This window comes from Crocuta crocuta, unplaced genomic scaffold (genome assembly GCF_008692635.1).
Source record: "Crocuta crocuta isolate KB4526 unplaced genomic scaffold, BGI_CrCroc_1.0 scaffold465, whole genome shotgun sequence".
Lineage (NCBI taxonomy): Eukaryota > Metazoa > Chordata > Mammalia > Carnivora > Hyaenidae > Crocuta > Crocuta crocuta.
Genome location: NW_027528912.1, coordinates 1,516,854 through 1,543,701, shown reverse-complemented (window position 1 = coordinate 1,543,701; position 26,848 = coordinate 1,516,854). Strand labels below are relative to the sequence as shown.

Sequence of the window (26,848 nt, the reverse complement as noted above, 5' to 3'; positions counted from 1 at the left end):
TGCTTTGAACAGTCATTAAAAACATTTAAGTATTCAATAAATATTAGCTACTAAGACTTTTTGCATAATCACAAACTGTTAAGCTCATTACCCAAACTCTAATAGAAATGTAGCTTTATTACAAGAATAATGTTTAAGTCATTTTACTGCAAGTACAATGTAAGCACACGTGAATTATATGGATAGTTCTATTGATTTTTGCAATGATACCTCTGCATATGCTAACAGAAGGAGCAAAAATTATCCAAACTTTATTTTTGAAATTACCATGGTATAAAACATGTGCAGTGCTTTCCAAAAAATTAATACTCTCCCATACTTCTGTTCCATTTGTTAGTTGTGCCACTTAGCGGTGAAATTTTGCTTTTTAGCATTTTTAGCTTCTATGCCAGATAATAGGACTATACTGCAATTATCTTGATAAACAATTTATCGATTTATTTTCTTATATGAAATTGTAGTTACTCCGTAAGAACTTTCTCTGCTATTTTCCAGTAATTTACTGTTACTTTCCAACTGGTTCACTAGCATTTACATGATCATGACTCTATAAATACTGTTCGCTGAGCAAAGTCATGAACTATGATTACATTTCCATTTTTCTACAGCCCATAGCCCTCAGAAGCTTTTCTATTTTTTTTCTTCTCGTGCTATATTGTGTAATTGCCGTAGTTGATCTTTTCAAATGCTTCCTATTTTATTTCATCAAGTCACGTCCCCCAGAGACGTGCATTTCAGAACCGTCTCTTCACACACAGCCAGTGTGAACGAATTCTCACTTTGACCCTTTCTGTTTCAGCTGAAAGCACACCTTTGTTTTGCTGCTTACAAAGCGTCATCATCTTTCCAGCTTCCTGTAGCAGTTACTCTACTTCCCAGATGTTCATGGCCTCTCCGCTGCTCTTCCAGCCGGTGGTCAGGCCACGCCACCTGTTAGGCTCTTGTAGTGGCAGCACCGCGACCAGGTGTTTAGTGTTGTGTCAGGGTTTGCTCCAAACCCATTACTTGTTCACCTGGCTGCGGTCAGCTGTTGACTCTGCTCAAGCTGGATGCTCTGTAATGCCATCACTCCAGGGTCTGAAGGTTTCTTAGGGCTGGCCTCAGGGATGCTTTGCTCCTCTGGTGGCCTGTCCGCACACCCTGGGTTTCTAAGCTGCAGCAGCAGCATTCTGAAAAGGCAGGCAACCAAAGTCAGAAGTTTGAGAGTACAGTTATGCCACTTGTCTTTTGGTCAAACTAATAGAACCCAGTCAGATTCCAAGTGTAGGAGTCATGGAGGAGAATGGTCTTTCTTACACCACCACAATTCTTGCTGAGGTTGGGTGCAAAACAGCCATTGGCCTTTAATAATTAGAAATAGTTATGGATAGCCTTTTTTTTTTTTAAAGAATAGCATGTGATTTAAAATAATGTCTAAAACCACAAAACTTTAAGTAATACTTTAAAATAATTTCCATAAATATGTATTTTACTTACTAGTAAAACCTGGAAGCACTTAAAACTGTTCTTGTTCACCAATCGATAGCTTTTATTATTAGTCATACTCTCAGACTATAAACAAGCTATCTTTGGCCAATTTTTGAGAATACTTTTAGATAATTTATAATCTTTGTAAGATGGGAGTTCTTTCAAACAATTCTTAACATAGTGGTAATGAGACTCTACCGTCAGCTGAAAGCTATTTGGTTTACATACTTCTTAAGTGTCTCACACTTGGAGACCATTTAGATTGAGCCCCACCTGTTCCATTCCTACCTTAAAATAAATAAGTCTTACTAGCAACACTAGTCCTCATGTTAGTGGAAACAAGTGGCAAGGCTCCATGTAATAAAATGCAAGATCAGTTCTCTGCAGCCTCCTCATCAAATTAATAACTGTTGGTGTCACATAAGAATATATCTGGCGATGCCTCTTTAGTGTCTGTGCCCCCATTAAAATGCTGTGGTCTTAAGCCATTTTAACAGATGTCACCCTTTCCTTCAGAGCAGGTGCTAGGCCAGCTAGATGGAGGAATCCCTCCATTCTCACTAAACTCACTATAATATGGGCAATTCAGGAATTTCCAACACTTGCAGGGTAAAAACTTTTTACCAGTTTTCTGTGTTGCTTCCAAAAGTTCTCCAGTTTTGTGGAAGCTTATAGCAAAGATGCTTCGGACATTCTAATTCCCAATTGATGTTGTAATACTCCTTTCTCAGACTGGTCTAGAAAGGCCACCGATTAATTCCTCCACCAGTCAGTCATAATATTACTCAGTGACTAGCTAATGCAGGTGTCACTTGTAATCTCTTTGGAATTCCGCTGTACCAGGGACTGTCTACCTAACCAGCTCAAGCTTCTGACACAACTGCTCAGTTTCTTAAAAGAGTTCTTAATGTCTACAAGTGTAAAGCCAAATCTCAGTAGCGTATATGATACCTGAATTCTCAGCTATTTCAGTTAAAATTATATACAAGTTTATCTCTTTATCCAGCCTGTTCAAAATTGTGAATTCTGGGGACACCTGGGGGGCTCAGCCAGTTAAACAATCAACTCTTAATTTTGGCTCCGGTAATCTCACAGCTGGTGAAATCAAGCCCTCCATCAGGCTCTGTGCTGACAGCACGGAGCCTGCTTGGGATTCTCCCTCTCCCTCTCTGCCCCTCCTCCTCCTCATTCTCTTTCTCTCTCTCTCTCAAACGTTTGTTAAAAGTATGATTTCTGGAGCTGTCACCATATATGTAGGTATTAACTTTTAAAACAGGTTAGACACAGTCTAGGAGAAATGTATGCTTTGCCCTGTTTCATGCCACTATATACATAACTAAATCCTTAAGAAACATGTTTTAATGAATATTCCTCAAATTTGGCCTGTAGCATTGAATACAAGAAACTAAGTGAGCAGCTTTTTCAACTTTGGCCATCTTGCACTCTGGAAATGTTGCCAGAAGAGTTTACGTAGGCTCCCTGTGTGGAGGCCAGTGCAGGGCTTGAACTCACAACTCTGAGATTAAGACCTGAGCTGAGATCAAAAGTCCATGACACTTAACTGACTGAGCCACCCAGGAGCCCCTGCTCTCCCAGAGGAGTCCTAACAGCACTACAAGCAACTGTGCACAATTTAAAATATTTTTAATTGCCTTAATATAACAGCATTCAGAAATTCTACAAGAATTTTGTCATCGCTCATCCTGATGTCCATGGGGATCTGGGATGCCAGGCAAGTCACCATCCAACTTTGGTACCCACTATTTCCCAAAGCACCTCCACATTGGTAAGAACTGTGAACAACTGTGAGGCTTTCACACAAGTTCCGATTTATTGAATAACTGGCTATTTGCTATTATCAATAGGGTATTTACAGTTAAGATAGTTGAATCCCACACCACGAACTAAGTGATAATTACTAGTTCACAACAGTAAAAGGTGGGTACAGGTTTGTGGATGCAACTTGAACGTCAAGAAGAAATCTCTCCACTTTCCCAGCATATCCGAGGTGTCTTATTAGAAATTACTCATCACCCCACAGGCAGCCTGTGCTTCTCTGTCTTCTAAATGTCTTTACTCAAGCTGTTTCCCAAAAAATAAATGAACGAATCGTAGGACTAACTTTCCATGTCTCTGTATAAAGACAGGCTATGACCATGGTCAAAGTGTAATGAAATTCTCTGTGAGACTACAACCAAATCCATGTTGCCTCAACTGGACTTCAAATCCTAGGGAGCTCCTGGGCGGCTCAGTAGTCGATTGAGTCTCCAACCTTGATTTTGGCTCAGGTCATGATCACATAGTCATGGGGCTCTGAGCTGAGTGTGGAGTCTGCTTGAGATTCTTTCTCCCTCTGCCCATTGAGATTTCCTCCCTGCATATGTTCTTTGTAGTGCTTATTAGAATAAGCTAACCTGGAAATGGAAATTTATACAAAAACCTGGTGAGATTTTTCTATAAATCTTGAACATCCCAACAATTTAGGCATACTAAAATGTCTCCTCAATGCCCACTACCATATTATTTCTAGTTTTATTTACAGAGCTTGTCATTAAACGGTTATGATTAGAATGATGTTCAGAAAATCTCCATTAAATGTGTGACATTGAGATGATTCTGTGTATTCACGTAACAGTAACCTCCAGAAGTCTTATTTGGGTAAAAAGGGCCAGAGCAAAATGCCTTCTAATTCACTGTGGCAATTCTTTTAAAGATGAATTGGAGGGGGGATGTCTAATATCAGTGAATTTAGTAAAGTCACTTTGCATAGCACTTGCTCAAGTCCTTTGCAATGTTTTGGGGGAGCCCATCTAATCAAGGTTACTATATAACAAAATTGGATGTTGACTGAAAGGGGTGAGTGGTCACTGTGGCCCTTTCCTGGATAAAGTTCTACAAATTAATGTTAAGAGCACAAGCATAACTTAAAAGGATATAGTTCCTTAGTGATGAGGAACCTGTTGGCTCTTCTGCAGGAAACCTCTTACATTAGTATGAACTGCTGGTCTACAGAAGTAGTCCACATTGTCAAGATAATGCTCAAGAAACCACGAGTCTGCAGGGTTGACCTTTGTCACTCCATCTGAATTTAGCCTTTGTCCTTGAAGCACGTACGCCTTTGCTCTAAGGAAAAATTCTGAACCTTATCCAGTCAGGTAAACCAATTACACTTGACCAGTAGGCCACAAGGAAGCGAGGCCGAATCAGATAACACACCAGTGACGCACACTCAGGGCAACCGACGCAGTCTGCCATGCTTGTGGTCTCTAATTTCTGTGCATGGGGGAATTTCAGTCCTGCACTTTGCTCAGGTTTATCTGTAGTCCCACTTCATCAATATCCATAGTTGAGCCTCAAAAATACATGCCTTGAACATAGCCCTCCTTAATCTTTTGGGGAGACTCTTCAATGTAAACATCTAGAAAACTTGCTTCCTCTGGAGAATTCCAATTTTATGCAGATCCTTCTGCTTAGAATTATAGCTATGACACAATGCGACATTCTGACAAGGGGCAACATCAGAATGCTTCTAGTGTTTAAAACTGGGCTCAAATAGGACCTCCAAAGCAAATTACTGGCTAACCTATAACTTTTTTTAGCCCCAGATTTCCTGTAGGAATTTCTTTTATGTGTAAGAAATAAACCTTTCAGTGTGTTGTCATGGTCGCAATGGGAGAAGGTAAGTGAAAGTATTCTGCTTATTGAAAAGTGATGAGCAAATATTGATACAGCCCTAGAAAGACTTTTCAAAGATTCTACATACTCTTTTTAACACTTTTTATTTCTTAACAGGGAAGGGTCAGAGAGAGGGAGACACAGAATCCGAAGTAGGCTCTGGGCTCTGAGCTGTCAGCACAGAGCCTGATGCGGGGCTCGAACCCATGAACCATGAGATCATGAGCTGAGCCAAAGTCAGATGCTTAACCAAATGATCCACCCAGGCGCCCCATCTGTGTACTTTTTAAACACTAATTAGAAGTTGCAGGGCGGTCTTCCTAGTCTTCTCCATCAATGCTATTATTACTCACTGTCCAAAAACAGGGTATAGAAGCCCACCCTAACCCCCGCCCACCTCCAAAACCACACAAAAGTCAAACCATGGCACCTCAGATGAGAGCAGATGACAGCCATGATATATTTAGGGATATGAAGAGGCACCAAAACCTCCCTCTGTTCTCTTCCCTCTGTTTTTTCCTTGGGATAAAGATTTTAACACAAGAACTTACAAATAAATTCCCATTCTAGAGTTAAGCTGTAGCAGTACTTGGGGCACCTGCCTGGCTCAGCTGGAAGAGCATGCAACTCTTGATCTCGGGGTGGTGAGTTCGAGCCCTATGCTGGGTGTAGAGATTACTTAAAAATAAAATCTTAAAAAAAAAAGGGGGGGTGTAGCAGCACTTAAAGATTACTTAACATCCCTAGTTTGTATTGTAAAGTAATTTCAGGGGCACCTGGGTGGCTCATTCGGTTTAGCATCAGACTCCTGATTTCAGCGCAGGTCAGGAGCTCATGGTTTGTGAAATTGAGCCCCACATGGAGGTCTGGGCTGACAGCACAGGGTCCTCTTCCGGATTCTCTGTCTCATTCTCTGCCCTTCCCCCACTCAGCATGTGCAGGCATGCACACACTCTTAAACGGTAAAAAATAATAAAATAATTTTAGAATATACATGTTAGAATATTTTTGAAAACATTAAACATTTGGACCCCTATTTTAGTTTGAATTATTCATTAGAGGGGTGTCTGGGCACTCAGTCCGTTAAGTGTCTGACTCTTAATTTCAGCCCCGATCATGATCTCACAGTTTGTGAGTTTGAGCCCTGAGTCAAGCTCTATGCTGACAATGTGGAGCCTGCTTGGGATTCTCTCTCCCTCTCTCTCTCTTCTTCCACCACTTGTGCTCTTTCTCTCTCAAAATAAATAAATAAACTTAAAAAAAGTAATCATTCATTAGATACTGCCATTTTTATTTTGATAAATTCTGTTTTTCTCTAAATAAAGTATAATTTTAATGGAAAAAATGATACATGGAAACTTAGTTTTGACAAGAACTAAAGATTTTAGAAAACTAACCATACTACACAGTAAACAGGTTAAAGTACAGGTCTAGAAATTTTTTTAATGTTTATTTATTTTGAGAGAGAGAGAGAGAGAGAGCCCTTGAGCAAGGGGAGGGGCAGAGAGAGAATCCCAAGCAGGCTCTGTGCTGTCAGCGTGTAGCCTGACATGAGGCTTGAACCCACAAACCTTGAGATCATCACCTAAGCTGAAATCCAGAGTCCTACACTTAACCGACTGACTGAGCCACCCAGATGCCCTGATATTTATTTTTTCATTTCCAAACAAGAGAATTCCATTAACCATCTTTAACTTTAAAAATCTTCGGGGCTGATAGAAAAATGCCTTTTAAATGTTTCTTACATCAGTTTACATGCTTCAAAAATAACTGAACAGGAAAAGTGATCAGTTAATATCACTTCTTTCAAGTATATACCCCCGAGCTCTATTTGGCTTATCTTCACAGACTAAGGACATCAGAGAAGATCTCAGTCACCAGTGTGCTCCTTTTTCGGTGTTAACTTTGTGTATATTGTGAATGCAAACAAACTACACATTTTTCATGGTGCAAATGAGACAAAATTGGATTCTGTGGGACAGTGACCACTTATTCTAAGTTTATTTTCTCGACAGAAACTTCCTTGTGTGAACGACTCAGGTAGCTGACATTTATCAGTGAGCTCTGTTGTTAGATGGAACCTCTGAAAAGCTCCCCTAACATTTTGAGGAAGCACAAGGTGAATCTAGAAGGAGGAGAAATAAATCCAGAACTTCATAATTAAAGCTGCGCATATTGCCAAAACTATTTTTCTGGGAGCTGGGTGCTTTGTGAGATGAGCTTAAGGAATTTTCACAAGACGTTAAGTGTTCAGTGACTAAGTACTTGCAAAGAATTGAATCTGGTGTACAAATGCCACTAGAGAAACTATGAGCAATACTTTTAACTATCAGTTGCATGAAAATATGACAGCCAAAGTACATAAAATATTTCCTCTTGGGGCGCCTGGGTGGCTCAGTCGGTTAAGCGTCTGACTTCAGCTCAGCTCATGATCTCACGGTTTGTGGGTTCAAGCCCTGCATTGGGCTCTGTGCCTGGAGCCTGTTTCAGATTCTGTGTCTCCCTCTCTCTCTGCCCCTCCACTGCTCGTCCTCTGTCTCTCTATATATCAAAAATAAATTGGGGTGCCTGGGTGGCTCTGTCGGTTAAGCATCCAACTTCGGCTAGGGTCATGATCTCATGGTTCGTGGGTTCGAGCCCAGCATTGGGGTTTGTGCTGACAGCTAGCTCAGAGCCTGGAGCCTGCTTTGGATTCTGTGACTCCCTCTCTCTCTGACCCTACCCTGCTCATGCTCTCTCTCTCTCTCTTTCAGAAATTAAAAAAAATTTTTTTTAAATAAATTTCTTCTTGTAATGTTTCCATTCACAAACAAGAACTAAAAATTTACCTTTCTGATTGAAAGATAATTTAAACTATACATTGCAAATAAGATTTCATGAATAGCTATACTAAGTACTGTATTAAATACCAAGATTAAAGACAAACTGATGTAATATTCTCTTAATAGAAATTAAAGTCTCAGATTATAGCACTGTTATTCTCTGAGATCCCAAAACATTTGTAAAATATTTCTAGTAGGTGTTCATATATAATCAGGAATATAGAAAATAAATTCTGTGTAATGCAAAATAAAGACTCCTGAGGCATTCATGTAATTTTACTTTTTTTTCTGAACGGTGGGTTAAGGAACCGTTATTAATATAATTTTTATATTAATTTTTTTCTATTAGAAAAAGTAGGCATAGTAGAATTTATAGTAAAAATCGTCTGGGGTCACCATTACCAGCGCATGTCTTTGAGCTTACTGCCATCTTTGTCCTTATAAAGGGATGTTCCTTTCATCAGGGAAAAGAATCAAAAGAACTATATCAAGGCGAAAGCATTCATGTCTCAACCTAAAAATAGCATGCTGGGAAATGACTATCTATAGCCTCACAAATCCAGTCCTGGTTTCTGCTCACAGAATAAAATGGAAAAGAAAACAGAGTCCAGAAATAAACTCACAATTATCCAGTCACCTGATTAACCACAGAGGTACAAGTCAGTAGGGAAAGAAGATCTTCTTAATAAAAGGTACCAGATGGAAAATAAAATGAACCTTGACCTCGCCCGCATACCATGCACGAAACGTATTTGAAACACAGAAAGCATATTTGAAATGGATCATGAGATTAAATGTGAAAGGTCTACTAAAACTTTTCAAAGACAACAGAAAAATGCTTTTTTTCCCTAAGACAAAAAAATTCTTAAACACGACCCCCTCCCAAAAAAGCAATTAAAAGATTGAAACATTACATTCCGCTGAAACTAACAACTACTGTTCATCAAAAGACTCTACTCATAGAGTAAAAAAGGCAAGTCACAGACCAAGAGAAGATATTTTCATTGCATACAGCTAACCAAGTGTCACCAACCAGACCTCAAGACCTGACCTTTACCGCCTGTACTCACTCAACTGCTTGTATTCACAACCTTTGTCTCACATTTTTCCTTAACCACTTTAGGGCTTACCTGGTAACCCCGGCAAATGAAACCCAAAACCCCGCTTCAGGTGATAGCAACTGCCTTACCAGCACAGACCACCCAGACCAGTTGAGCTAAGCCCCTGACCTAGACCTGCACAGATGGACTGCGGAGTGACCCCTGGAATGACCGACAATTCCCTTTACCTCATTATAATACTAAAATCCCTACCAAGGAGTAGCCTCAGCCTCATTTACATATATATTTAGGCATGTTTCCTTACGGTGTATGTGTGAATTTATGCCCACCTCTACATAGGATGACAAAACTTCCCTATCTAAATATTCATCCTAAGCCTAAAAATAAAGATTTCCATTCACCCTCTCTCAGAGTCATGGCTTTGGAAGTTATTCCCCCATGATCTATCTCCTCATTTGCTGCAAATAACATTTCTTTTGCGCAACAACTCCACCTGATGAATCTGCAACTCACCAGGGAGTGAGAGCAAATCTATGTTGGTTCAGTTACAAAAGGACTAGTACCTAGAATATATAAAGAACTACAAAACAATAGGAAAAAGACAAGGGGGAAAATAGACAAAGAAGCCAGTTTAGAAAATGAGTAAAATACCTGAATGGATTCTTTATAAAAGAGGAAAACCAAATGGCCAATAAGCCATTAGTAAAGCGCTAAATGATTCTATTTATGCGTAGTTCAAAAACAGATAAATGAATTGTGATGGTAGAAGTTAGTTTTGTAGAAGGGAGCATTGGGTGCTAGAAATCGTCAATATTTTCATCAGGGTGGGGTTAAGTGATTGTAGCTCTGGAGAGAGAGTGAGGGAGACACAGAATGTGAAGCAGGCTCCAGGTTCTGAGCTGTCAGCACAGACCCTGATGCAGGGCTCAAACTCACGAACCGCGAGATCACGACCTGAGCCGAAGTCAGGTGCCGGACGGACTTAGCCACCCAGGTGCCCCTATCTTGCTTGTATCATCCCATCTTTCTGTCTGTCACTCCAGGCTCTGAATTCCAGAAAGGAAAGAACAGCGCCTGGCAGCTAGGCTCAAAACAAGTATATTCCTTTCTCATCATTTTGGAGTTCTTTAGGTCTAGACTAAATCCATCCTGATGCAGGTTTAGACAACAGAACCCTTTGTTTGTTTATTGTTTATGTCTGCTTGCAGGATACATATGGCAGAGAAGGGAAATTCCAAGGAAGAAATGGAGAAAGCCAAGCTTTCAGTATCATACTTTAAGAGAATGCATTGCTCCAATGTTTGAAAGCATCCCGAGAAAAGATTCAGTGCTCAGAACAAATGATCTGCTTTTATTTTTTTGAAGTTCAAGTTAAATCAAATTACACGATGTAGCTTTAGCCTAGGAGGTATATGCATAAGTAGGAGAAGGGTAATTTTGTATTTTTGATGATGGTAAGAGGTGAATAGGAGTGGGGTGATTTGTTCTGGGTCTTTAAACCAGCCCCCACAACCTTCTTTGCATTGTAGGGGGGTTCCCTGTGACACAGTCTGGGTACCTGGTTGTCCCAGATGAAACCCCACCGAGTGCACCTCAGTCTGCACCTCGTTCCCGGTCCCTGGACAAGCCCACTGGCCCCTCTCACTGCCTTTAGCCAAACAATCATTAAACCCAGCACCTGAGAAGTGAAGAACGTGGGTCCACAGAACCCTTCCATAAAGCAGCAGAGGAAAGAGACCAGATTAGCCAAATCAGCACATCATAAATGAAGGCAGAGAAGACATCAGCCTGGCTTTAAAAAAAAAAAAAAAATTGGCCTAGCTCCTCACCCAAAATAACATCTAGATGAGGTATAGAAACTATAGACGGGGCATCTGGGAGGCTCAGACGTTGAATGAGGTAATGATCTCATGATTCATTGGTTTGAGCCCCACGCTGACAACTCAGAGCTTGGAGCCTGCTTCTGATCCTGTGTCTCCCTCTCTCTCTCTCTGCCCCTCCCCTGCATGTGCTCTGTCTCTCAAAAATAAATAAATGTTAAAAAAAAAAACTTTTAAAAGAAACTATAGACACCACTTACAAACAAGACAGTGATAGAGTTAAATACTTGTCACCACCCTGAAAGGGGAAAGATTTTCTAACCTCACAAAGAGAAGAAATTAAAAAGAAAAAAGGGTATATTTGCCCACACACTAATAAAAAACATACCTTCGGCGAATATAATAACCAAAAGAAAACAGTCATCAGCTCACCAAGAAATGTTGTTTCTACAAATATGATAAAAGCTTACTATTTTATACAACTAAAAATAAATATGAATTAATAAGAAATGTACTAAGATCCATCGATGAGTGGGTCAAATTACTTCAAAAGATGCCATGAAATTCTCTAAACAAATCGGAACGTGTTTTATATTTAACTTTCGAAAAGGATGTATCAAAAGAGAGACTTAAAGCTATAAAAATGTGGATTCTCCAGGACCTAAATCACAGGCTACTTACTCTAACGGTTCCCTTATAGTTTAATTCCACTGACTTCTTTTTTTTTTTAATTTTTATTTTTGAGAGAGAGAGAGAGAGAGAGACAGCGTGAGCAGGGAAGGGTCAGAGAGAGACACAAACACAGAATCCGAAGCAGGCTCCAGGCTCTGAGCTGTCAGCACAGAGCCCGACGCGGGGCTGGAACCACAAACTGTGAGATCATGACCTGAGTCGAAGTCAGACGCTTAACCAACTGAGCCCCCCAGGAGCGCGAATTCCACTGATTTCTTAGTGGGTTTTCATTTCCCTTCCAGAAGAAATTAACTTTTCAGGAGCATCGAAACTGTTATATCCAAATGTTTAGTTTAGTTTGTCACTTAAAAACCTTTGGTAATCATGACTTACTACATACAGATTCAAGCCTGCCCTTGGCCTAACATTCTCGTCCTTTCTCCCCTCTACTCCACGCCGGCCCCCTTCGCACCACCTGATTTCTGCAGCTGGACGGCTGCACAGTGCGACCCCCCGCCCGCTGTGCGTTCTCGGAGCTCTGAACCTTAACGTGGAGAGCAAGAAGTGTAATTAGGCGTCTTAACAAATTCAACCGTCTTTTCGCAACTTTGGATAAATCTGTGCTGTACAAATTGTTAAGTCGTGGTCCTTGAAGGGTTTGGGGCAAGTGCCTTTGATCCAGAATCAACACGGAGGGGCCTTCTGCTGAGCTGCATCGATCCGCACTCCTGCGTGTCCACCCGCGCACCCGGCGCACTGGTGAGCCAGACCCAGACCCCTCGGTGCTTTCTGTTTTGGGGAATCTAGTCCCAGACTTCCCTTCCAGACTACTTCATCTCACGGAATTCACGGTGGCCGCTGACTGCCACCTCCCAGAGGAACGGATCTAGAAAACAAAGGGCGTCTGCTCGAGTTCGCAGCGGCCCTGGGCAGCGACCCAGAAAGGGGCCTCAGAAAGTCCACGGTAGTCCTCACGTTGAACATCAGCAAAGCCTCTGCTGGTTCCTCCTGAAGAGAGAACGTGAGAACATTCTAATAATGACAACAGTGAAGAAATATCTGTTTTCTACATGTCCTGTACCATTTACGGACAGTTTTTGTTTTTATTTGCTTGTTTTTAAATTTCTTTCTTCCATTTCTTTCTTTCTTTCTTTCTTTCCTCCATTTCTTTCTTTCTTTCTTTCTTTCTTTCTTTCTTTCTTTCTTTCTTTCTTTCTTTCTTCCATTTCTTTCTTTCTTTCTTTTCTTTCTTCCTTTCTTCCTTTCTTCCCTTTCCTTCCTTCCTTCCTTCCTTCCTTCCTTCCTTCCTTTCCTCCCTCCCTCCTTTCTTTGTTTCTTTGTTTGATTTGTACTTTCTTCCTTTCCTTCCTTCTTTTTCTTTCTTTCTTTCTTNCCCTCCTTTCTTTGTTTCTTTGTTTGATTTGTACTTTCTTCCTTTCCTTCCTTCTTTTTCTTTCTCTTTCTTTCTTTCTTCTTTCTTTCTTTCGTTCTTTCGTTCTTTCTTTCATTCTTTCTTTCTCTTTCTTTCTCTCTCTCTTTCTCTCTTTCTTTCCCTCTCTCTCTCTCTCTCTCTCTCTCTCTCTCTCGCATGCCCACAAGCAGAGGAGGGACAGAGAGAGAGGGGGAGAGAGAGAATCCCAAGTAGGCTCTGCATTGTCAGCACAGACCCAGATGCAGGGCTCAATCTCACACGAGCTTGGGAGATCAAGACCTGAGCCAAAATCAAGAGTCAGAAGCTTTAACCAACTAGCCACCCAGGCGCTCCTGAACAATTTTTAAATTAACCTGTATTGAAGACTGAAATTTTGAGCAAGTGCCTGAAATTAGGAAATCGTGCCCTAAGTAAATGTTGCCTTATAAGCCTCTTCAGGACAGGAACACGTGTAATGGAAACAACTCACGTACACGCTTGTGTCTCGTGTGATTGCCCAGCAGCCTGGCGCGAGGCTGGCGCTCAGAAGAAGGGGCTCACGTGCCCCGGCGGTGCAGGGCTCGTGCACAATGATCATCCAGTGCCTGCCTGCAGGACGTAGGGGAGGGGGTCTTGCCGGCCAGTCCTACTTCTTAGATGAGCACTGGCATTCAACATTTTGGCCCTTCTGTGGCTGTTGCATTCCAACAGAGAACTCTGCTTATAGAAAAGTAGGAGTTGTTTATTATCTTAGCAGTTATGTAAAAATGCTTGCAGCCGAGCCAAGGAACTGATTGGTAATTTTGCAGAGATGCAAATGTACAGTCTGCAGCCAGGAAAGCCAAATTAATAACAATGTCTCAAGTACCATCCTAAAACACATCAGGAAAAGAAGCCTCCTGACGTGCGAACTGGGTGACATTTGATTTGGTTTAGATGATTCCATTCAGTAAATATCTTAACACAGAAACTAACATGGTTTCTGCTGAGAGCTGGGAACATGAAGTCTGGAGCAGACCACCCAGTTCAAGTCCTGCTCTGCCTAGTATAAGCTCTGACCTTGGACCAGTGACCTTGTCCATGATTCACCATCTCCTTCCGTATGATGAAAATGTGGAGAGTTGTGGTGTCCACAGTTCATGGCATGCTTGTTTAAGCAAGCAGGTTTAAGGTTGTTGTATGCACATTGCTGGAAGGTGCTGGCATCTTCTGTGCAGCCGACGGTTAGCCGCCTTCAATGTATGGCTACGTGCGCCTCTTTTATGTAAGCACAGGGTACATATTTCAGTATGTCTTCACCTTTGTTATAATTAATACATTACCCCCAAATTCACATATATGAACAATAGAAGGAGCAAGTTATGATATATTTTAGTAAAATTACTCTGCATTCATACATTGCATTTGTGGCTCAATCCTCTTAGTGATGTGTTAGTAATTTTTTACTGGTGAGTATCGATTACTTTAAGAATATGATCTAATAGCAGTTGTAACTCAGAATCAATGGAAAATGGCCTTAGAAATTCAGTTTTGCCTCATCACACTCCATATTGACAACAGGTTGTGTTAGACATGGTCCAAACAACAGCTATTGACTCATTGAAATATGTACTTTATGATCCTAAAGGTGTTCTAAACCATACATTAGAAGCTAGTGTTCACAGACATATTCAAATGGTTCTATTAAAGCTTTCTTTTGATTTAGACATGGTACTCAAATAAAATTATTTCACCAGTCATAATGACGAAATGTCCTGTTTACAAGGATAAATCACAATTGAGAGATATTTTCACATCAAGTTACCTTTCGGGCTAAGATCGTGTTCTTTTGATTCCTTATGACACCTAAGGACCAATTTACCAAAAGGCCTGAAATATACATTCCAAAGTATGTTAGGTACAACAGAAGTCTCAACACCAATTGCTAGAGAAGAGTCAGAAAAACAATTGTTCACCTACTAGCCCCCGAAACAAAGGGGGTAAGCAATGCCTCCTTAAATACAGGTAATTTAGAGAGCTATCCACAATATCCAAGTAGCCTCAACTCCTCCAAAGTATACTAAGGCAATAAATAAGTGAGCGAGCATTTAGATTGTGAGTGATCTACTTAGGAAACATGCATTATTACTGCCCATCTGCTCCTCTAAAATATGCCTGGATGTGTTTCCTAGTGGCAGAAGGTGAGACTAGGCAAAAACCTCGCAATTGTCAGAGTATGGTCCCATTGAAAACCACAATAATTATCTAGCTAAAGTAAGTGTGGCGTTTCAATTATTGGTAATCAAGTTTATGACACTCTATTTCCTCTCTTATACTTGACATATATGAGTACTGGTTATAAAAGTGGCAATTGCTTTAATAATTGGGGCACCAGAAGAGCATATGAAATTAACCTTGTTTTCTTAAAATTGGCTAATAGTCACATGCAGGCTACAGTGAGCCTCTTTATCATATAGCTAGCTCAAATCTCTCTGTAAGCCGAGGAATAATGAATGAAAAATCTAATACAAACATGTGATTTGTGCACATGTATAATTATCCAGATTTTATTCATACAATAAATATTTGATGGAGTCTTCCTGTAATTAGTGACTTAAAATCTATTCTCTTAATTAGTAGGGAACTTCTCAGGAAAATCGCAATTTAATAGACAATTTCTTTGAATGGCATATGATCTTTTCCTTTGTGATTTGGATACAAAGCATGAATTCAAACATTTACCTTGGCTTCGGTATTCTAGAATTCAAACCTATCCTAAATCATCAATAGATTTGTATAAAGTCATAAAATATCAGAAACCATAAAGGGCGTCATCACCCAAACCTAAGCAATGTTTAAGTCTTGTCTGCAATACATAGGAATTCCCCAGAGGTAGCCCGTTGATGTTTGAATTGCTCCAGAGATGGAAAAAGTTGCTACTGCCCAGGGTGGTTCATTTTATCTTTGAATCTCTGAATTCTTACATAGTCTCCTTGTAGCACCAACCCTTTGGTCTTCTTGGAGGCAAACAGAGAAGTTCTTACCCTCCTTTGTGTGAACCAGACCAATGCCATCTTGGACAAATTGATCATCATGACTACCATCTTGGACAAATTAATCACAATGACCGTCCTGTGACATGAAATATTCTGAAGCACAGCTCCCACCCCCATTCTCTCCTTTTGTTTAACCACACTGTTATATACACCCTTGGGGCATAACATCCTTATCTGCTCTGTGCCTTGGAGTCTGGCATGTACCCTCCCTCAAGCATTCTCCTCCTGTGTAGTCCCTTAGCACATACTCCAGCCTCCAATGTATTTTCACATCACCCAAAAGAGAATTGCAAGTGAGAGAGGGAGCATAGAAGGAAAATCTTCTCAGGAGAGATGTTCCTGGAATGATTTGGGGGTTTACTTGTGACAGAGGCAAGGCTGAGATGAAGATGTGCAGGAAATGCAGCTCAGGCTCTGGCCATGGGCTGGGTGTGTAGATACAGCCCCGAGATGCCTCAGAATGAGGCTGAACAGCTGAGAGGCAAAACACCCACCAGAGAACCGAAAGGAGCCAATTCCCTCATAAAACTGTCAAACTTCCCCCTTGGATGTCAAGTTTAAGTCATCCATTAAATACCCTCAGGAGATTTACAAGGAGATTAGCAGGTACATAAGGTAACTTTTTCCCTTAAAGGGTTTAAATCTGTTTTATATTTAAGACCGTTTAAGAAGATAGATGGAAATTTAAACAAACTTTACAGTAACCTGAACATGCTGAGTAACACATTAGGGCGGGAGACTTTCCCCCTCAGTTTTCCCAGCTCAACCATTTCTCTCATGCAGAAAAAATTCATTAATTGAACTTGTGGCCCCAAGTCCATTCATAAGAAATAAACCATCATGTGAGTGGCTTATTTAAAGCAGGAAGTAATATTTCTTTTTTAAAAGCACTAAATAATATTTCTATCTATATCCCTCAAATTGGTATTTTTCAAAATTAATTATAAATAAGCATTCTTTCTGCTGCTGAAGGGGTAAAAGAAAACTAGGGACACCAAGTAAATTGACAGTCCATTGAGGCAGAAAAGCCATTTGCCCCAAGATTCTAATATAAAACTGCTATGGAGTCTACTTAAACATATTCACTTTTAGGAGGTGCCTGGGTGGCTCCGTTGGTAAAGCATCTGACTCTTGATTTTGGTCAGGTCATGATCTCATGGTTCATGAGTTTGAGCCCGTGTGAAATTCTCTCTCTGCCTCTTCCCTGCTTACGTTCTATCTCAAAATCAATAAATAAACTAAAAAAAAAACAAACAAACGTATTAACTTTTTACAACATTCTGAACTGTAAGAATGTGTTTTATCAGTTTTTCTACAATGGTCTTCAGGAAGCTTATAGAACAAGCCTCAGGAGTTCCAGACCCTCAAGAGATCAGATTTCAGCAAAACCTCCCTTTTTCAATGCTGCTAACAAGTCCTGGTGATATGCTGTTGAATGAAAACCAGTGTTTCTTTCATCCTCTATTGGGCAGAGAAGTTGGTGCTTTCAGGGAAAGCGATGGCCCTAAATAAAACAACTGTCCCAGGGCTTTGGAAGAGAGGATATTTTGAAGAAGTGAAAAGACATGTTGTGATTAAAACTACATCAAAGTGAATGGGAAGCCCTTGTGTCTGGAGCAAGGTTCTCAGATGGGATTCTCAGTCGCCTGTATCTCAAACATTGAGGAGACATAGTAACAGATGCAGAGGCCCAGGTTCTTCCTGGCTATTCTGAGCCAGATTCTTTGCTAGGGGTCTGTCTGTTTCACAAGGTGCCTGCGTCATTCTCATGCTCATGCTCTCATGCTGAGAGCACCTGGCGGATGCCAGAAGTTCAGGTATCGATTCAGTCTGACAAAGCAGGCTTGGGGAAATTAAGTTAGACTACTCAGACTCACCTGGATTATACCTTAGAATGTTCTCAAGAGCAAGGACCATTTCCTGCTCACTTATGTGTCCTGGAGGTAAGAGTAGAGCCTAACTGATCATAGAAACTCATAGTGTTGGGTGAGCACAAAGTAGAACGAGTTTCTCAAGTATAAACAAGGAATTGAATAAATATAACTAAGTATGTAAATAAATGAGGTAGAAGGGACAATTCTTCCTTAAATATACTTCCAATTAATACATGTAAAATATTGTAAAAAATGGAAAATTACCAGTTAGCAAACACATGGAATAATTGTTGCAAGAGTCATCAATGGATGCTAATACTAGTGGGTAGAAGTATGACGGGAAACAAGATATTTAGTCAAGAAGTATGTTCGTGCAAGATAGCTATTAAGTACAAGGGGGAAAATGAGTACATTTGCTTGGAGACAGTCAGCAGACAAGCACTCAAAGACACCAGCCATCCTGAGATATGGTGACATCATGAGCCTCCTGATAATGTACCATGAGGACACACCGTCACTTAGGTGGTGTTCTTGCCGCAATGCATGAGCAGAATTTGGTTTTCTAGAGACATTGGAAAACTAAAGCTGAGGTTTATTCTTCAAAATAACTGGTCGGTACTCCTGAGAAGTGTCAAGGTCATGGAAGACAAGATGAAGGAGCTGTCCCACGTTGGAAGAGACTGCGGAGAAACAAGTTCTACGCACAAGGCAGAATCCTGCATTGTGCCCTGGGCTGGAGAAGATGTCAGCAGCACAACCAAGGAAACATAACTCCAGTCTGTCCAAGAGCTAATAGGATCATATGGATGTGAATTTTCTGGGTTTGGTTATGTACTATGCACTCTGGTACTATGGTCACATAAGATGTCAATATTAGGGAAGCCAGGTACACAGTATATGGGAACTCTTTGTGCTATTTTTGCAGTTTTTGGGTAGCTCTACAATGATTTCAACAAAAAGCATATGAAAACTAAAAGCATTTAAAAAGTGTGATTTATAGGCTCCCTGCACAGAAGTTTTTTTGAAGAGAGGGGCTGCTTATTAAAAATGCAGGTCACTGGACCCTACTCTCAGATCTATAAATCAGAATTTCTTCAAATGAAACCCAAAAAACTTCATTTTCACAAAATCCCTGAGTGGTTCTTAAGAACACCCGAGTTTGAGAAGAGCAGGAGCACCTATAATACACTGCCAAAAAGAACATGTGAGAAAGTCAGAAAGTGTATCTTCTGGATTGAAAGTTATAAAAACTCACATACAATGGATTAGTGTAGCCACGTATATAAATCATTGTGGAGTGTCAAGTTAATGGAATCAGGGAGATTTCCAAGTCTCTGTCAGAGGTCAAGTTGTGAACTGAGATCATATAAGGCGACCACAGACTGATATAAAGAAAATGGTAATCATTCAATCAGGCCGTGGTCCACCTTTCACAAAGCAATGATGGTTCTGGTGACAGATTAAAAAAGATTAAGGCAAAGCCATCTGACTTTTATCTTCACTAGATAGATTCCTAGTTTTAAATATCCCAAGGATGGAGAAAACAGCTTCTTGGAAATAGTCCTTAAACAATATTTAACTTTTTTCCTCTAAAGTCCATTTTTATCAGGTGAGGTTTTATCTTCCATGTGTTTCTACCCACCAGTGGGGAGGGATGCAGGCAACGTGTTCTATCCTTGTTATCCTGCTACATATATTGTCATGGTTTCGATTGTACTTCCAAAAGAGATTTTCAAAAATATTTTTAGTTTAAAAAATTTTTAATGTTTATTTGTGCGTGTGAGAGAGAGGTAGAGTGCAAACAGGGGATGGCAGAGAGAGAGGGCGACACAGAATCTGAAGCAGCTCCAGGCCCTGAGCTGCCAGCACAGAGCCCAACGCGGGGCTCGAACTCACAAACCCGCGAGATCATGACCTGAGGAGAAGTCGGACGCTTCACCACCTGAGCCACCCAGGACCAACCGAAAAGAAATTTGGAAAGTAAATGTAGCAGACGATGAACCTTAAGTTCACCACAAAATTAAATTAACCAGAAACTTCTTTACTGAAATGGTTACAAAACTATAATTTTTTTATTCTGAAGTTAACTGCTTTTATGTATGTATGTATATATGTGTGTATGCATGTGTGTATTGTTGATGCTATTAATTTGGAAAGTAACTTCAAGAGTTTTTCTAAGTAAAACTCACAGTACACATTTTTAAAAACTGAAAACATGTCCCTCAATTTTCACCTCATCTTTATAGAAGGTGGCGGTTGTAGTATGTAGAAATTCATTACAAATGAAGATTAACAAATTAATGACACCTTTCCTTAGAATATAGTTAACTTGAAATCAATGGAAATCTATCTTGTGACAATAAAATGGCACATTCTTTATGATGGGTGAGAAGTAGAATACTGTAAGTTATGTAAATGATCTGCACCAAGCTTCTCCTGAGAGAAGATCTTCACCTGAGAGTTAATTAGGACAAAGAGTTAATGTGGTAGGGGCACCTGGGTGGCTCAGTCAGTTAAGTGTCTGACTTCGGCTCAGGTCATGATCTTGCAGTTCGTGGGTTTGAGCCCTGTGTCGGAGTTCTGGGCTGAGCCTGGAGCCTGTTTCAGATTCCTTTTTTCCCTTGCTCTCTGCCCCTCCCCCACTCATGCTCTGTCTCTTTCTGTCTCAAAAATAAATAAACTATTAAAAAAAAAAGTCAATTGGAAAATATAGCTCCTCATTTTGGATATTTCTCCAAACTGAAAAACATAGATTCACCTGTGTCCGTCATAAAATGACAAGCAGATGATGGGGTTGCCTGCTGATTGACATGGGGGTACCACAAAACATCTACGCTTGCCATGGTCCTGACTTATAATATCAAGGTGACCATTCTATCTACTTCACAGAACTTTATTGAAGAAAGTGACAATAATATAAGTGAGTAATTTCAATTATATAAAAAGCAATAACAAATCAAGATGGTGGAAGTAATATTAAAATGTAGTCCCATGCTGATAGTCTATGTCTTCAGAAAATAGAAATAATGCCTAATTCCATCTCAAGTGTTTCTCAGTGAAATGCCCATTGCTATTTGGGACAAAGAAATTATGCAGTGTAGGGGACTTACCCCTGATTTATAGGGCTTTAGCTACCCTCCTTCCATTCACAAAATCTCAGTAATAACTTCCAGGCAACATGTCAGTTCAACTCAGTCTCACATATTTCTCAGGGCCTTTTGGAGAGATAGTATGACCCTTGCATGAATCAGTGAAAGTCCATCAGAATGCCATGACAGATGACATTAATATATATTGTAGTCACAGCATGGTCAATAATTTTTACTTATTTTTTATTAAAATTTTTTTAATGTTTTATTATTTATTTTTTGGAGAGAGAGAGTACATGTGGTGGAGGGGCAGAAAGAGAGGGAGACACAGAATCTGAAGCAGGCTCCAGGCTCTGAGCTGGCTGTCAGCACAGAGCCCGACGCAGGGCTTGAACTCACGAACTGTGAGATCATGACCTGAGCCAAAGTTGGATGCTTAACTGACTGAGCCACCCAGACACCCCTTAAAATTTTTTAAAGTTTATTTATTTATTGAGAGAGAGAGAGCATGACCAGGGTAGGGGCAGAGAGAGAGGGAGAGAAAGGAACCCAAGCAGCCTCCACACCATCAACACAGAGCCCAACGTGGGGCTCGAAATCACGAACTGCAAGAGCATGACCTGAGCTGAAACTAAAAGTCGGACCTCAGCCAACTGAGCCACCCAGGTGCCCTGGTCAGTAGTTTTGTTTTTTTTAAAGGTTAAAACTTCAGGATAATGCTTTAGCCTTACTCTTTTGTGGTATGGGAAGTTCTTCCCGTCTACAAGTCATTAGGATTATACATAACCTAGGAAAATAACCTAAGTGTCCACAGATGAATGGATAAAGAAGGTGTGGTATATATATATATATATATATATACAATGGAATACCATTCAGCCACGAAAAAGAAGAAAATCTGTCATTTGCCACAACATGGATGGACTTGAGGGCATTACCCTAAGTGAAATAAATCAGGCAGAGAAAGACAAATGCTGTATGATTTCATTTATATGTGAATCTAACTCATAGAAACAGCGGGTAAAATGGTGGCAGCCGGTAGTGTGGGGTGGGGTGGGGTGGGGTGGGGGAAATGGGGAGATACTGGTCAAAGGGCACAACCTTCCAGTTATAAGATGAGTAAGTTCTGGGGGCGCCTGGGTGGCTCAGTCGGTTGAGCGTCCGACTTCGGCTCAGGTCATGATCTCACGGTTCGTGGGTTCGAGCCCCGCCCCGCGTAGGGCTCTGTGCTGACAGCTCAGAGCCTGTAGCCTGTTTCAGATTCTGTGCCTCCCTCTCTCTCTGATCCTCCCCTGCTCATGCTGTCTCTATCTCTCTCTCAAAAATAAATAAAATATTAAAAAAAAAAAGAGTAAGTTCTGGGGATCTATTGCATAGCTTGGTGACTACAGTTAACACTACTGCATTATATACTTGAAAGTTGCTAAGTCAGTCAATCTTAAATATCCCCACCACACACACATACATTTTGCAATATACATGTATCAAATCATCATGTTGCACATCTTAAACTTACATATGTTATATGCCAATTGTATCTCAGTAAAATTGGGAAAAGTGAATTATACATAATCTAGGCTCTTACTTAAATTCACTTTTTACTTTCAAACAGTTTTAGACTTACAAAGAAACCTGTGAAGATAGTCCAGAATTCCATACATCAGCACATACATTCCATCCATATTATGAACACCTTACATTAATATGGGACATTAGTTATAATTAATAAACCATTATTAAAAAATTGTTTTTCAAAGTAGGCTAAGCGTCCAACTTCGACTCAGGTCATGATCTCACACTTCGTGAGTCTGAGCCCTGCATCAAGCTCTGCTGACAGCTCGGAGCCTGGAGCTGCTTCAGATTCTGTGTCTCCCTCTCTCTCTGACCCTACCTGCTCACGCTCTGTCTCTGTCTCTCTCAAAAATAAATAAACATTGAAAAAAAATGGTTTTCATTAAAGTTCATACTTTATTCAGATTTCCTTGGTTTTTACCTAAAACCTCTTTTCTGCTCCAGGATCCCATTCAAGGCACCACATTACCATTTATTGTCATATCTCCTTAAGTTACTCTTGGCTGTGACAGTTTCTCAGACTTTCTTTGTTTTTGATGACTTTGGAAGTTTTGTTCAGGTATTTCATAGAATACATTCTCTATGTCTTTCTCGTGGTTGGACAATGAGCGTATAAGATAAAGGCAACACACACATCCTATCAAAGGTATGCACTGTCGATGTGACCTATGACTATGTTGATCTCAGTCACCTGGCTGTTGGTAGTACTGTCACGTTTCTCCACTGAGAAGTTACTCTTTTACCGTTTCCACACTGAACTCTCTGGAAGGAAGTCCTTGTGCTCAGCCCACACTTACGGAGTGGAAAGTTATATTTCTCTTCCTTGAGGATGGAGTATCTGCATGAGTTTTTTATTATTATTTTGCATAGAAGATTTGTCTCTTCTCTCCTATGTACGTATGTATACATGTATACCATCATGGACTTAGGGATTTATTTATTTTACACCTTAGATTATATTTGAACACATCGTTGTTTATTTTTTTAATTTTTAAAATGTTTTATTTATTTTTGAGAAAGAGTTAGAGACAGCTTGAGCAGGGAAGGGTCAGAGAGAGAGGAAGACACAGAATCTGAAACAGGCTCCAGGCTCTGAGCTAGCTGTCAACACAGAGCCCGATGAGGGGCTTGAACTCATGAACAGCGAGATCATGACCTGAGCCGAAGTTGGACGCTTAGCCAACTGAGCCACCCAGGTGCCCCACAGAGTGTTTAAAGAACTGGCGCAAAATCACTTAGCCAATAAATTCTTAACTTTAGGTAGAATTCATGACCTCTCTGTAGGTCACCACTCTATTCATTTACTAGATTCAGAGTGATAACTTGAGGTAAGAACCCTGAGTTTTGTTTTGTATCTTTCCAAAACAAAAACAAAAAAGATCTTATGGAATGATCTCAAAAACAGAACTTAAAAAAACCCTTACTATAATAAAAATCAAAGTATAAGCACTGCTGGCAAAAAATAAATTGTATTACTATAATTATTTTGTTAGTAAAACAGGGGAATCATTTCAGCTTATAAGACTGATCACAGACTTACTCTTTTCTTTAAAATGGTCTTGGGAAAAACTTCAATTTTAATCTACCATTCGTTCAAGAACAATCATTGTCATTGTGTTAAANGTGCCCCACAGAGTGTTTAAAGAACTGGCGCAAAATCACTTAGCCAATAAATTCTTAACTTTAGGTAGAATTCATGACCTCTCTGTAGGTCACCACTCTATTCATTTACTAGATTCAGAGTGATAACTTGAGGTAAGAACCCTGAGTTTTGTTTTGTATCTTTCCAAAACAAAAACAAAAAAGATCTTATGGAATGATCTCAAAAACAGAACTTAAAAAAACCCTTACTATAATAAAAATCAAAGTATAAGCACTGCTGGCAAAAAATAAATTGTATTACTATAATTATTTTGTTAGTAAAACAGGGGAATCATTTCAGCTTATAAGACTGATCACAGACTTACTCTTTTCTTTAAAATGGTCTTGGGAAAAACTTCAAATTTAATCTACCATTCGTTCAAGAACAATCATTGTCATTGTGTTAAAAAATGTTGAGAAATGTATGTCAGAACATAAAAAATAAATACTACTAGGTTTAACTTATGCCAAGATGTCACATTTTTATCTTCCTGATTCTGTGTTCACTAAGCATCTTCCAAGTACATTTGTCTGACTATATTTCCTTGGAATTTTTCCTTACATTCTATATTTCAAATTGCCCTTTGGCTCATACACTATTTTCTTGTGTATTTTGTCATCAGCCTGCATTTGGAGAGACCAACTAATTTGAGGAAATTAGTAATTTCAAGTTCTGACATCCTAATGCTGGGACCAGACACTAGACCATGCCAATCCTACCATCCTGATGTCCTCTTGAGAGACGAGAGTCAGCAGTCAGAGGGACGCCCAGAAGAACAGCTCTTTTCTTCTAGTCGGCTGCAACATCACTGTCCTCCTGTAGAATATTCATAGGCCGTACTGCAGCTAACACTGGGAACAAACAGCATGGTCAGGATTTCAGCAGAGCTTTCAGCCTCAAGTCAGGTGTTTACTCCACCAGAATAAGACTATTCAATTTCACTGATTACATTGTGTATTTATTTATTTAAAATGTTTATTTATTTTTGAGAGAGAGACAGGCAAACAGAGCATGAGGAGGGAAGGGGCAGAGAGAGAGGGAGACAGAATCTGAAACAGGCTCCAGGCTCTGAGCTAGCTGTCAGCACAGAGCCCAATGTGGGGCTCGAACCCACGAACCGTTAGATCATGAGCTGAGCCGAAGTCGGACCCTTAACCGACTGAGCCACCCAGGCGCCCCCATCGTTATTTATTTTGTTGATTAAAGTATGCAGCTTTGGCAGTTGAGAACTCTTAGATGGCCCCACTGTCCCTTGGACAGACCCCCATCATTGCGTGTGTGTGTGCGCGCGCGCGCGCGTGTTGGCAGTGCCTTACTTCGGGCACTACAATTTACTTCAGGCTTATCTTGGATATTTCTTGCCCCAGTCCTAAAATCATCCATTTCTCCAGTGAGTCCTGGCTCCTTTCACTAGAGAATAGTATTGGAAACCAAGATTTGGGTTCTCGGTATGCTGGTTGCTACTGAGTGTCATTGCCTCTAGGTCCTCTAAGCTGAGGGAGCGAGGAAGTGGGTATGTACACTGAACTATAGACACCCACACCTATAAATATTTCTATATGTAACCATTTGTATCCATATTAGGCATATAATCATATTATATCCAGTATAAACAGGAGTTCATACTGAAGTGGTCACCTATAATCCATTATCCCACAGGTCATTCTAGCCTCCTTCCCTGTTTACTTATAAACTTCCACTCCCATAGTGAAAAACCTGGTTCCCACCACCCACCACCGATTTAGTGAATTTTTCAATTTTCTCTTTTTATTTGTTTTTATTTTTTAAGTTTATTTGTTTATTTATTTTGAGAGAGACAGAGACAGTATAAGTGGAGGAAAGGGAGACAAAGAATCCTAAGCAGGCTCCTCGCTATCAGCACTGAGCCCGCCCTGGGGCTCGAACTCATGAAACCATGAGATCATGACCTGAGCTGAAACCAAAGGTCAGATGCTTCACCAACTGAGCCACCCAGGCAGCTCTGAATCATTCAATTTTAATGTATATGCATAGTAGTGCCAGATTGCGAACCCCGAATCCCATGAGAAGCACCATTATTAAATGGAACACAGTGCTTATGGACAGTTCCCACTGCATTTGGTCTTACAGATTCCACTCCTTTACAAAGTTACATACGTCAGCGTATTTCCCACCCTCTCACCCTTCCTTTAGTAAGGTTGTCTCATACTTCTGCAATATAGATTATTTTGTTACATTTGGTGTTCCATCCAGGGACCCCACAACCTTCTAAATGACTATGTAAAGTTCTGTGTACCCTACCTTAAACAACTCCCCATGTGTCACACAGTTAATTCTCCCTCTTCACGGAACCACTGGCAACCACTGATCTTTACACCATAGTTTTCCAAAATGTCTTATGATTGGAATCATAGAGTATGTAACCTCTTCACATTGTTTTCTTTCAGTTTAAATGGCTACACTCATTTGAGATTCATAGGTGGGACCCTGATAGCATATTCAAATACATGCAAATATATTCATATATTCATATTTGTTACTGAATAATACTCCACTGCGTGGATGTACCACTGTCTGTTTACACTCTCACCTTTTGAAGGGCATCTTGACTGCTTCCAGGGTTTGATTACTACAGAGCTGCTACAAACATTTGCATGTAATGTGTTTTCAAATCAGTCGTGTAAATACTCAGGAGTGTGGTTGCTGGATTGTATGTGAAGACAACGGTT

The 26,848-nt window shown here is 40.3% G+C and overlaps 1 long non-coding RNA gene across 1 annotated transcript; it reads right to left on the bottom strand.

Annotated features, from left to right (window-relative positions):
* Nucleotides 1-97: 97 nt before the first annotated feature.
* LOC144225845 (uncharacterized) lies at nucleotides 98-26,518 on the bottom strand. Its single transcript, XR_013333427.1, has 3 exons — nucleotides 26,421-26,518; nucleotides 24,860-24,991; nucleotides 98-1,169 (listed from the first exon to the last, which is right to left on the bottom strand). It is a non-coding gene; the product is annotated as an uncharacterized LOC144225845 (long non-coding RNA).
* Nucleotides 26,519-26,848: the final 330 nt, after the last annotated feature.